Genomic DNA, 9,653 nt, shown 5'->3' on the forward strand with positions numbered 1-9,653 from the left:
CTATAAACGGTTTGACATGCAAGCATGAAGCAACCATTTGCTGGCATTGATCAGTGACGTCAGCATTGTCTTTTGCCGTGCAACGTTCAATACATTGTCCAATAGGCAAGACAGCTGGAACAGAAACATCGGCAAAAGCCAGCAGAGCTGAAGCCTGGACTTTCGTATGCCGTGAGACAAGCTCAAGTTTAACAATAGGGTTGATCATACCAATTCGATCATCAGACAACAAGCTTTAGGTAGACTGAGACCGGTTTCGTCCTGATTAGGACTCATTAGTCGGTCATAACCGAAAAAATTGCTGTCTTCAATCTACAAACTTCAATACATGCAAGCATGAAGCAATAATTTATTAAGTACCTGTTTTAAAACAGTTCAAAAAACTATAATATTTATTTATTACGTTTTAAAACTGTTGAGTAAAAATAACTTTAAAATAAATACATTTCCTTTATGAATAAATGGTGTTTAAACAAGGGTCTTTAAGAAAAAAACAAAAAACATTTTTACAATCATACATACTGAATATATGTTTTTAGAACTTTGATAAAGAAAATACAATATTTTAAAGTTAGTCTGTAACAGTAAAGTAAATGCAAATAAATCATATTTTTATAACAAAAAATTAGTAACAAACTTTTTAAGTTTTGATTTAGATTAAGCTAAACTATAAGACTTTTGATTTTATGTTACAATTAAACAGTGTTAAATTTCTAATTATTAATGAAAACTAGCCATATAATATTTAAGACTTACTTTCAATATTAATAAACCAGGTTTTACCAAAGGTATCATTTAGCTACAAAACTTAAAGAACAAATGAAAGTTATTCAAATAAAAGTTGCTTTGTTACTGATGATTTCTTTGAATAAAACCAGGTTTTAAAACAAATAAATAAAAAAGATTTAGAACATTTTAAGCAATAAAAACTAGTGTACATATTTAGTGTACAAAGTTAGATATAAGGTTTACATATTTTTAAGAAATTCTTTGAATCTGTATTGTAAAACTTTAGTTTAATTTTAATTTAAAAGAAAAAGATCTCAACTTACTGTGATAGGATTCCTTTGTTTTAACAAGTCGTGATGTTTTTGGTCTAATTCTAAAATCTTTTTCGTCACGTCTTTATGTTTTTGTTCTAATTCTAACTTTTGTTTTAACAAGTCGTCATGTTTTTGTTTTAAAAAATCAATTGTATTTTCATTAAATTCAATGTCTTCTTTATCAAGTTCATTATCTTGTTTCAACTTTTTAAATTTTTTGTCGAGTTACTTGTTAATGCTTTGGAGTTTTTTTGTTTTCAATCTGTGATCAAGCTTTAAAACGAGCTTTCTGATTGTCTTTGTAACTATTATTTGGTTAAATATAAACTCCGGTATTAATTACCAGTTTTAAAAAAGTTTAAAAATACTAAGTTGTCTACCACTTAGAATTAATTCTAATAAAGCTATATCACTTGAAAACTAGTATCTTTTCTTTAATAGTTTAAACTTCCAAAATGTTTTTAAGCGGAATAAAAAACATTTTCTTCTATAGCATATTGAGTCTTTGTAAAAGCAGTCTAATTCTAACAGATTGGTTTTATGATGCAGGCGTAGTTTAATTTTTGATTTGTGGATTTTTATCAACTGTAGTTTGACAATCAATGTGTTATGAAAAAAATTTCACTATACTACTGTTGAAAATTGACAATGTAAAGACTCATAAGTTTTACAGTAACTAATTAACTGCAAGTCCACAATGGAACTATCTGTTTTCTTGAATTATTATCTGAGGTATTATTTTTCTAGTCTAGAGTATTTGTCTTATTTTTTTATTATTGGTTAGTAGATGATCAAACTTTTACATTGTTTTATCAAAAATATATCATATTCAAACTAATATTGAATGCTAAATGCTTACACAACAGAATAAGTTTACACTAGTTTCCTAGAGCCTAAGACACTCCTATAATAGGATTCAAAAAATTAAAATTAAGTTTTACAAATTTTAAAAAATTGACAAACTTAGAGTTTCAATTTTGTTAATATACTTGCTATGTTTTTTATTAAATGTAAATTGTACATAAAAATTATTTATTTAAGTTAAATAGCAGTTTTAAAGTGAGTCATATTAAATATTTTCTTTAACTATTTTTATAGTTTTTGATTCTAAAGTTCATTAAAAACTGACCATGACATTTTAACTACTCAATCATGACACGTTTTAGAAACTCTGTTGTAGGTTTTATTAACCCAAATTATTTAGTTTGCGTAATCCATTTAAGCATCATCACTGTAAATTTGAATAATTGACTTATTTTTTTTGTTATTAAATTCTTATATTTAGTATTAATAACTACTACAATATATGTGCTTAACACGCATAAAAAACCATCTGCAAATTGTGTAGTTTGTGAATAATACTATTATTTTTTATTGGAGTTAGAGTACTGCAAAATATATAGTCATTTTTTTCTGAAATACCTATTAGCGCAAGAATTAGTTATATAGAGTTAAATATAAACATTTTGTATTCAAAGTTCATGTATTACATTAACAAGGTTTATATTTTAACCTAGAAAAAATTTAGTTTAGATATTATGAAAATCAATATAATAATTCAATCATTGTTTGAAAAACGCAAGATAATGAGTAATTACAATAACTAAAACTTTTTACTATGGTAGCATTTAAAGTTTTCTACTGAGTTTATCATTTAATTATTACTACAGTTGTGTTGTTTTAAAAAAAAAAAACATCAATGTGTTACTTCAACTATAATTACAATTTTTTTGGTCGTAAAAATTTATTTTAAAATGAAACCAGAAGCGTGTTTATACTGGTTTCTTGTTATCTGTGTACCCGTTAGTATACTGTAGTGATTTGAATTAATCTCTTAAATGTTATTTTAGAAGAATCTTTACAAAATTTAATATACTATACTGTATGTTTTGCTCATGTTTTTAAAAGTTAGATTTGAATTTAAGAATTTGAAGATTATGAAAATTTTAATACTTTCATGTGCACAACTGTTTGTCAGCTTAAACAAAAATTATATTATGTCATAATGAGTTCAAGTATTATTAGATCCTGATTTTAAAGATTTTTTATTTAAATTGCTTAAAGTTTACAATAAAAAATATTTAAAGAATAAATAAATGATGATCATGTCCTGTTTTTTAGCTAGAAAGTTAGATATTACTTTAAAAACATTCAATGTTAACTTGTCAAGTTTAACTAAACCTACTTGCTTTTAGAAAATAGATTGCTTGAAGATATCTTTTATTAGTTTTATATATAAAGCAATTAAAAATTTAATCAAATTAAAGCAGCTTCCCAATTTATTTACGTTCGAGTTTCATAAGTACGAGTTGATCAAAGTTTTAATGGAATACGAGTTTCCCTGCTCTTTATTTTAGTTTAACACCAAATATAATAAAATCAGTCAACTAGAAAGCAAGTTAGTCTGAAAAAAAATTTATTATTTAAAAATTTAACAGATAAACCAGCAACAATTTGATAGCAGTGATAGCTTATTAAAGACTTAATTTGTAAATCTAGAACTTAACTTTTTTTTGTTTATTGTAAAGTTTTTTTTAAATAATATTTTTTACTTAAAATAATTTTCTGATTTTAATTATTATAGTTAATTCTTAATTCTATTAAACTTTGTTATTGTATATTCCTCTTAAAATTTTTGTGAATAAGATGAATAATAAGAATATTTAATTTCTGAGTAAAATCTTTGACAACACTAAAAGTATTTACTAAAATATGATTTTCTTAATTTATTAGTGTTTGATAAGTTCTTTAGTATAGTATGTAACCACCAAAATTCATGCTTGGTTTTAATAAATAATATTTAGCAGGGTTTCCACAAGGTCAGGAAAGTTCAGGAAAAATTAAAAAAAAATGACAAAAGTCAGGAAAAGTCAGGAAACTTGACAAAATTGAAAATTAAGTCAGTTTTTTTCATTTTAAATTTACAAAGTTCTAAACTTTCCAAAGCTTTCAAATGATAAAAATTATTTAAAAATCCTCTGAAGTCAGAAAAGTTCCAGAATTTTCCTAGAAATTTAAAAAATATTTTATTTCAAGGCCTTCATCTGGTGTAAAATGATAAAATATTCTATATAAAACTGCAAAGTTTTTCTATTAATATATTGAACAAGCAGTTTTTGTATGCTTCTTAGTATTGATGATCTGTAGCTAGAACACTTCCATAGTAAAACTATGATATATACAAAAAAAATTATCTAGCACAATTTTAGAATCAAAGTGTTTTTATTGAGTTTTTTATGATTAAACAGTTAGTTTAGTATTTTATGTAACAAGTTGATGTGTATACTAAACCTCTTAATAATTTTATAAAGTTGTTTAAATTTGTAAAATAAGTTAAGAAAGAGGTATATGCCATTAGTAAGTTTACTTTATTGTATTTTGTAGACTGACTTAAGTTTTTATAATGAATAAGAGTACACTTATTGGTTACAAATTTTGATTTTTAAATAAGTTTTGTTTGATAGGTTATTTAGAAAAGTCAAGAAAATTATAGTAAAAAGTCAGGAAATTTTTCTCAACTTGATCTGTGGCAACCCTGATTTAGTACTATGTTAGTTTGAATTTTTATTATGATTTTTAGTGTGTTTGTACACTACACAATAACCCTAGAAAACAAATATTTCATTCAACTATTTTGTTTTTCTGTAAAAACGCAAAAGTTTTTTGCATATTTATTATACATTATATGACTATATTAGTCATTTTAGTAGAAAAATATATTGAAAAAAAAAATACGAAGTAGAAAGTCTCATTAAAAAAATTTTAAATACTTTTGTTATACTAAAGTAGACTCATAAATATATATTAGTGTTATATTTTGTACTTAAAAGTAGTTTTTAACTAATTTTGTAAGTTAACATAAATAACAACTTAATATAAGTTAGATAAAAGTTGTTTTTTGATAAAACTAGTTTAATCTTTTGATTTTTCAAGTTAAAAGTATTTTGAAAAGCCAATATTAAAGTAAATTGTCTTAGAACATATGATTATCTAAAAAAAAATATTCAAGCTAACTTCACACTTGTACGTTTTAAGGTTCTCAGACAATTTACTTAAATATTGGCTTTCCATAATACTTTTTACTTGAAAAATCAAAAGATTAAACTAGTTTTATCAAAAAAAAACTTTTATCTGGCTTATATTAAGTTGTTTTTTATATAAACTTACAAAATTAGTTAAAAACTCTTTTTAAGTACAACATATAACACACGAGTAAGAAGTTAGCTTGAATGTTTTTTTTTAATTCCAAATGAATGTCCAAACTTTAATTCTAATTGTTTTCCTTATCTTAGTAGCTAATTAAAAACTTTTGTTTTCTAGAAAACGGTCCTTTGTCTAAAAACTAAAAAATTATCTTTTTAATTGGCGTTTCATTGTTTGAGTGGGGCCCCTTAGAAAAAGTTGTTTTTTTTTTTATTTCATTTTTTTTTGAGTTTAAGTGAAATATAAAAATAATAAATTATGTTTTACATCTTGTTAATAAAATGTTTATAAACGGGTATAATTTTTTTTACTATTTGTTAATATTTTGTAAAATTTAGCCTTAATTGTTTTTTTTTTATTAATTATGAACTCAAACTCATAATATAAGAAAATTCATAAAAAAAAAACAATTAAAGCCAAAATTTATAAAATATTGACAATTAGTAAAAAAAAATTATAGCCGTTTATGCACATATTATCAAGATGGTTAAAAAAAAAATTAATTTATTTTTTTAAACTTAAGCTCAAAAATTTAAAAAAAAATAAAAAAAATCCAATTTTTTCTAAGGGGCCCCACTCAAACAACGAAACCCAAATTCATAAGATATTTTTTTAGTTTTAAGACAAAGGACCATTCTCTAGAATAGCTACTAATATAAAAAAATAATTAGATCCAAAGTTTGGACTTGAAAAAAAATATTATTTAAACTAACTTCACTTCACACTCATTTAAAATTTTAGAGTGTTGTAACATTATTTCATAAGAGCGACCACAGTAAGCAAAAATACTTTTTATTTATTAAATTTAATTCTGTGAAATTTTTCATAGTTTGTGTCAAACACTCACGAAGGGACACTTTTGCACGAAAACACGTGCAAAACGTTTGCACGGCTGAAATTTTTAATGTTATTGTTTTTGCTGTCATTGTTACCGCTAACCCTTGGTCAATAACTACTTTTTTATAACATCATTATTATTTTTTTTTATACTTTCTTACTATCATTACCCCTAACCCTAGACCGATTAGTAGTTTTTTTTTATTAAATATATTTTAATTTATAACTTATTCTCGTGCAAAAGTGAACTTTTGTGCATTTTTGACCTTTCGTGCTAAAATGTCTTACTTGACCCGACCCTGTTAAATAATATGATAAGACTTTATACTTTAAAACATGACATAGTTAAAACAAACATCATAGTACATAAAAGTAAACTAGTAGTGAGAAAAATTAAGTTTTTTCAAAACGTCTTTTAACTAGTTCGCATAATTGACAGTACTTTCATAAAATAACTAAAAAGTGAAACAATGGTTGTGGTAAATGAAAAAGATCCTAGCGTTAAAATGCTTGAAAATTTAACGGAGAAGATGACATTGAGCTGTGAGGAAAAATGCGAAGCTTTTCGCACTACGATTGGCGCGCGTGTTATAATAAACGATAGTAGTCAGGTCAACAGCAGCTTTTGTAATTTCCATTGCAAATACAAAATAATATCAAAAGTGCACGAATGCTCTGACTATGTCGAACTTTTGGGTGAGAAAAAAAGTAATGGATGTAAAGTCGTTGTAACAAAAGAGCTATGTAAAGACAGTGAAGATTTGAAGCTCTATCTCAAAGATGGAATGCCCAGAGAAGCTCTCATTCAGCAAAAAGCTGAAAAGCTTTTCAAAGGAACCAGTCCTTATAAAGTAGAAAAACTTTTAGACTGGTACGTTTACGACAATTACTACGTCAAAGTAACAGAGTGCGATGAGGAATTTCAAAACTTAGACGACTGCACGCGCAAACAAGAACATGGACGTTTTAGTGAAAAAGAGTGTAAAATTATTTTCAAAATATTGCTTAAAATGGTTTTTAAGTTAAACATTAATAGAATATTTCACTTAAACTTGAAACCAATAAATGTTTTTTTCCATAAATATAAAAAAGAATTAAAACTTTCTTATTTCGGTTGTTCTTATTTTTATGAAAATTGTGATGATAGAGATAAGGATTTATTGGGCATCGCACAGACAATATATTTTTGCTTACAAGGAGATTATGTATTTGAAAACTACACAAAAGATAAACAACTGATGTTCAAAGTAAAAGTCAGTAAAGAGTGTGAAAATCTTATTACAAAAATGCTGGCTGATGATGTAAAAGACAGACTCACCCCGGATGAAATACTCGATCACCCATGGTTGAACGAGTGTGAAGCTTACAAAACTAAAAGTGGTTCAAGGTATACAATAGATGACAACAGTCAAGTTAGTAGCAGCTATGGCAAGTTCCACTACAAGTACAAAATTACATCAGTCATCCACGAAAGCACATCAAGAATTGTGTTTGGTGGTGAGAACAAAATTGACGGGTGTAAAGTTGCAATTAAAAGAGAACAGTTCAAAGACTGTGACCAATTAAAACGCGTTCTCAAGGATAACATGCCCAAAGAAGTTTATATTCAAAAAAAAGCCGAAGTCTTGTTTGATAAAAATAGTCCTTTCAAAGTACTGCAAGTGTTAGATTGGTATGTCTACGACAACTATGTTGTCATAGTAACAAGGTATGATAATGGTTTCAAAGATTTATTTAATTCTACGTGCAATCAAGTTAATAAACATTTTAGGGAGGAAGATTGCATAAATATTTTTAAGATGTTGTTAGAAACAGTTACTTTAATAAACAAGAGTGGAATATTTCATTTAGATTTGAAGCCAAGTAATGTTCTTTACAACAAAAATAAAAAAGAGTTAAAACTCATAGATTTTGGCATTTCTAAAATAAATGAAACTAATTTAAACCCATTAATGAAACATACATGTGGGTCTAAGTTTTGTATGACTCCTCAGCAAATCAACGGTGAAAAATTTTATGGAAGAGATGTAGATTTATGGGGTGTTGCTCAAGTAACATATTTTTGCTTACAAGGAAACTTTGCATCTAAGAATTACACAGAAGACAATGAACTGAAGTTCAAAGTAAAAGTCAGTGAAGAGTGTGAACACCTTATCACAAGAATGTTGGCTTATGAAGTAAAAGATAGACCTACTCTTGATGAGATACTTGACCATCCATGGTTAAGCAAGCTCACTTACTTGTGTAAAGATGGTTCAGTTGTTCCAATAGATGATAGAAAACAAGTAAGTAGCAGCTTCGGTAAGTTCCACAGCAAATACAAAATAATTTTGTCAGAAGACGAAGGCGATGGCTGTATTGAGTTTTTGGGTGAGAACATAGACAATGGTTGTAAAGTTGTTATACGAAGAGAACAGTTTGAAGACTGCGAACACATGGAAGAATACCTTAAAGATAAAATACCTGGAGAAATTGTTGCTCAGCAAAAGTCTGAAATGTTGTTCCAAGAAACCAGTCCTTATAAAGTGCAGAAAGTTTTAGACTGGTGCGTTTACGACAATTACTACGTCATAATAACAAAATACGATGAAGAATTTCAATATTTATACGATTGTACGCTCAACCAAGATAATGAACACTTTAGTGAAAAAGAGTGTAAAAGAATTTTCAAGATGATGTTAAAAACAATTTCATTGATAAACGAGAATGGAATATTTCATTTAAACTTACATGCCACTAACTTCATGTACAACACGAGTAAAAAAGAATTAAAGCTAAGACATTTTTTAGATTCCTGCATTAATGAAAGTGCCATGAATCCACTAATTGAACATAATTGTGGAGCTGAAGACCTAATGACACCTCAGCAATTAGCGAATGAAAAATATTATGGTAGAGATGTAGATTTATGGGGAGTTGCACAGACAATATATTTTTGCTTACAAGGAAGTTATGTGTATGAAAATTACACAAAAGATAAACAACTGATGTTTAAAGTAAAAGTCAGTGAAGAGTGTGAAAATCTTATTACAAAAATGTTGGCTCACGATGTAAAAGATAGACTCATCCCGGAAGAAATACTTAATCACCCATGGTTGAACGATTGTGAAACATACGAAACTAAAGATGGATCATTTGTTTCAATAGATGATAACAGACAAGTAAATAGCAGCGACGGTAAATTTCATTACAAATACAAAACAAGTTCACCAAAATACAAAGGCAAAGACTGTATTGAGTTCTTCGGTGAAAACTTAGATGACGGGTGTAAAGTTGTTATAAAGAGGGAACAGTTTAAAAGCAGCAAACACATGGAATTCTTTTTCCTGCAAAAAATGCCCGCTGAAGTTTTTTTGCAACAAAAATCCGAAAGCCTGTTTCCGGAAGCCAGTCCTTACACAGTGCAAAAGGTTTTAGACTGGTACGTTTACGACAGTTATTACGTCATAGTAACAAAGCATGATGAGGGATTTCAGGACTTGCACGACTGTACGCTCAGCCAAGAAAATGGGCATTTTAGTGAAAAAGATAGTAAGAGTATTTTCAAAATGTTGTTTAAAACAGTTTCTT

This window comes from Thalia democratica, chromosome 1 (genome assembly GCF_965202585.1).
Source record: "Thalia democratica chromosome 1, ktThaDemo2.hap1.1, whole genome shotgun sequence".
NCBI lineage: Eukaryota > Metazoa > Chordata > Thaliacea > Salpida > Salpidae > Thalia > Thalia democratica.